We start from the raw sequence: 4,515 nt of genomic DNA, 5'->3' as shown, positions 1-4,515 counted from the left end.
CATAATCTCCATGCCCTCCTCTTCCACATGCTCAGGATGTGTACAAAGTAAGCACCCTGGCTCCCTGCTGAGTCACTTAGCCAAACCTCTAGACTCCCCAAGTTGACACAATGTATCAACCATAAGGAACCTAGGTCTTGGACAGATTCACAAGTGAAAATGAAAAGCCAATTGATTAATTTAAGTCCTGCTCAGGTCTGCTTCGTAGTGGTCTCCATCATTCACACACTGATGAACTTTTGGATTGTGTTTAGTGTAGATCTAGAGTGTACCCCAGAAAGCTCATGTGTTCAGAGATGACACTTTTGGAAGACGACTGTACCATAGGAGTCCTGGACTCCTCAGTGGGTTAATCCACTGAAGAGCTGAGAGCTGAATGCACTGTGAGAAAGTAGGGTCTGGGCAGAAGTGGTGGGTCACAAGGAGCATGACCTAGAGGGGTGCCTCTTCCTCCCAGCTCCTCCCTTTCTCTCTGCTTTGCTGCTGCCGTGATGTGAGCAGTTCTCCTCCACCACAGCCAGCTGATTATGGGCTGAACTGTGAGTGAAAACTGACCTCTCCTCTTTCAAGTTGTATCTGGTATTAATTATGTCCAGTGATGGGAAAGTGACGAAGACAATTGCTCACAGCAAGTGCCTCTTATAAACAGAACTGCTGTGCATGTTTATAAAGCCTTATAGGGACATGCATTTCCATTTCACTTGGGTCAGTGACTTTTTAAGTCACACAATAAATGTACATTGAATCCACTGTTAAACTGTGGAACAATTTTCCAAAATGTCCAGACTAATTTGCATTTCTTCAACAACATATGAGAGTTCCGGTTGCTCTACGTCCTCAGCAACACTTGCAAACATTGGCTTATTTTAGTGGGTGCACAGAGGTACTCCTTGTGGAAATTTGCATTTCTCTGATGATAACTGATTATAGTGCATCACTTTTAGACGATCGCTGCTAGGAAAGAACGGAGGAGGATAGGTCAAAATAATTTCCACTACTTCAACCTTAGATGTCAAAAAGATTGAAAACTGGTGCCATTGACAAAAATGAAATTAAGAGTCAGGATTTCTTCCTGTTTCATTGGGGAGGATAGCGATATTAATTTGAATTGATGGCAGGGCATTAGGGGGAAAAATATCTGGATGGCAGCATGAGTTGTAGGGCCAGGTATCAACAGGTAGAGCACAGATAGGAGCAGTCCAGAGGGACAGTCAGGGTTAAGCCTTGGGGTTCAGAGTGGCCAGAAACCTCTGTCCCAAAGTCCCCATTTCCAGGTAATGGAAAATGCAGACTGGTAGATTTAATAAGTCTAAAAATATATTAAAACTAGCATACTTATACATAAGCCACTGGAACATTCGCTAGTTCTATTACAAACTCTTGTATAATTTGGTTATTGAGCTTTTAAATTACAAATTTATGCACACACACACACACACACACGTATATATATATGTACCCTGCTTTTAAAAGTTAGATTTCCCATTATGATTTGTGACAAATTTTTTACTTTCTTGCCCTGAGTAGCTCCCTTCTACTAATCACCTTAAACAATAAAACAATGTTTTTCTGAAGTTGACTCTTTTTGATGGTTTATGTTTGGATGCTGCATCTGATCTGAACTGTCTTCCTTACTGCACTTTCCCTCAGAGTTAACATATTCATGATGGGGCCATAATTTGTATGTCTCACTGCCAGGCAGCTTAAACCATCAGTGGTGCATGCATGACTGTCCCATTTGGTGACTTTTTATTAATTTTATGAGTAAAAAGACAAAAAGTGATTAGATCTGTTTGTACACCCAGTGGTACAAGCTGCCCAAAAGGACAGATCTGCATATACCACTGTCAGTTCAAGCTGGTATTTCCAGCTGGGTGTGATGGCACACACCTGTAATCCCAGGAGGCTGAGGCAGGAGGACTGTTGCAAGTTCAAGACCAGCTTGATCTACAAAGTGAGCTCAAGACCAGCCTGAACTGCATAGTGAAACTGTCTGAAAAAGACAAAACGAAAAAAAAAAAGATGACAATGTCCAAGGCTTACTAAAAATCCTGGTGAATATTTTAAAATAAATCTTATAATTAAGAAGACAATAATCAATAGATTTAAATATTTTCATTAAAAAATTTTATTTCAGATATAGCACTGAAGTAAATTTCCAGACTATTTTATTATTCATATTTTGAGACAAGTCTTGCTAGGCAAAATATCCTTTGCAGTTTTCTTGTAAAGCTGTCTTTTGTGAAGACAACAATATGCAATGGAACAACCATTGGTGAATTCCTACCATCTTGTCTACTGAAACTCTGTATTGTCTCTAATGTTTTATCTAATCATTATTTTTTATTCTCTTTAATGGTTTGAATAATCTCCCATTCTTACATCTGGTAATCTGAGCAATGTAGTTGAACATAAAAATATGTAATATAACAACCACTGTTAATTCCTATTATTTTGTTTTGAAACTCTGTATCATTTTTAATGTTCTTGCTTTACTTTGTTTATGTTTGTGATGTTGGTAGGCTGCTACTGTTCTTTTTATTCTTTAAAATTAAAAAAAACAATAAAACTGCCTTTTGTAGTTTACTCTCCCTCTCTGTAGAGGTTTATGATGCTGGAATTTGAATCTCCATTTTCTTCCACAGAAAGTAGGAACAATGAGGGCAAGCCTACTCAAGAGAAGCCCTCCGTCATAGAGATCATCAAGGCTTAACGGGGAACAATAGGTCCCATCCTGCTAGACGTCAGATGGGCCAAGTTTGTGTCTCCTGAATATCGGAGAACGGATTTTGAAAATGAAGGAGGTTAAGCGTGAGAAAGGCTTACCGAGAGAAAACGCCTGAGAGACAGGAGAGAACGTGGGTTGCACGGAGCCTCTTTCTCCAAGCATATCTTGTACAGCAAAATCACAATGTGGGTCAAATTATAATCGACCAGTAGGATTACAAAGATAATTGCTTAGTTAATATTGACCCAGTAAGGAAGTGGGACACATAGCAAGGGTATATGGCCAGCGTCATGAGCTTATCTATAACTTCTAGGATAGAAAGAACAAAGGCATTCGAGGAGAGGATGGGAGGATGGTCCAGATGTTCCACTCACCCACCTCTGCATGGACCAGGGGTACTAATTATAGCATAATCTCAAATTGCGGTTTATCTCTAGGGAGGTTTGCAGGTGTGGCTTTGGTGTCTCTGTCTTAAGGCCCGACCCTCTTCAGCGATACCTCCAGCCTTGATTTTGATGTGTTTTTATCTTTTGCACTGATTCCCTTGAGGGCCGAATCCCTATCTGACTGCCTGTTAATTTCTCTCTAATTTAGCTGTCTATAACAAAGGGATATGCTCAGGAGCAGTGATACCTGTTTCTAGACTCAAAGAATTTTAAAAAACACTTTCAGGCGGCATTACCCGGAATCATAAAACAGGGAAATCCAAGGATTGGGAGCTGGGACCCCTCAGAGACTGGCTACTAGAAACTGGGCCTGGTGAGAGACCCTGAAGCTGCACTAATTGTGACAGAAGCTTCTGGCACACCTATCCCTGACCTGTCATGTTAAAGCCGTGCAGTGGGATGCCATACTCCTGTCCCAGCTGTGGGAAGTGTTTCACCCAGGTTCCAAGCTGCTCTAGCACCAGCAGATTCACCAGTGGAAGATGCCCTAAGTGCGGGGTCTGGGGGGAAGATTTTGCTCAGAGTGCACCCCTCGTACAGCACAGAAGGCTCCACACTGGCCAGAGACCCCTGTCCTTGTCCTCAGTGTGGACGAGACCTCAGTGTGGAAGCTCAGTGTCTAAGCTCCCTTTAAGCACCAGTAAATGCACTCCAGGGAGAGACCTCACATATGTGGAGAGTGTGGCAAGGGCTTTCAGTTAGCTCTGCTGCTGGCTCAGCAAAGATGCCTGCGGCCTGTGTCTCTCGCCAGTGCTGGAAAGCTTTGGTGATCACTTGAAGCTGGTACACGACCAGGGAGCTCTCACAGGTGAGCACCCCTTTCCCTGTTCCAATTGTTACTGGTCTCAATGGTTTTCTTTTCTGTTTGTTTGTTTTTGTCTTTTTGAGACAGAGTCTTGCTATGCAGTTCAGACTGCCCTTAAACGTACTTTGTAGCCCAGGCTAGTCTGGAACTTGCAATGATCCTCCTGTCTCAGCCTCCCGAGTGCTGGGATTACAGACATGTGCCACCATGTCGGTGTCCAATGGTTTTTTAGTGATTTATTTTCAGGTTTTTAAGGGATTTATTTTCAGGTTCTTGGTATCTTGAAGAAAAGCTTGGATAAGACAATGTGGGAAAGGATTTACATTTATTGAGAGTGGGAAAGAAATACAGTGTGGGAAAGGATTTACATTTATTGAGAGTGGAAAAGAAATACACTCTGCAGAGTGAGAGTGAGCTCCTGAGAAAGTTCACGGTGACCAATAGGTTAATGGCAGGGCTCTGCTGTGTCTTGCCTTCCTCAGCCCGATGTCAGATCTAAACTGTCCTATCAAAGGCCGGCATGCGGTCTTTGGACC

Source organism: Chinchilla lanigera, unplaced genomic scaffold (genome assembly GCF_000276665.1).
Source record: "Chinchilla lanigera isolate Chin_1 unplaced genomic scaffold, ChiLan1.0 scaffold00092, whole genome shotgun sequence".
Taxonomy (NCBI): Eukaryota; Metazoa; Chordata; class Mammalia; order Rodentia; family Chinchillidae; genus Chinchilla; species Chinchilla lanigera.
The sequence above is the reverse complement of the archived record's forward strand: the minus strand, read 5'-3'. Positions refer to the sequence as shown.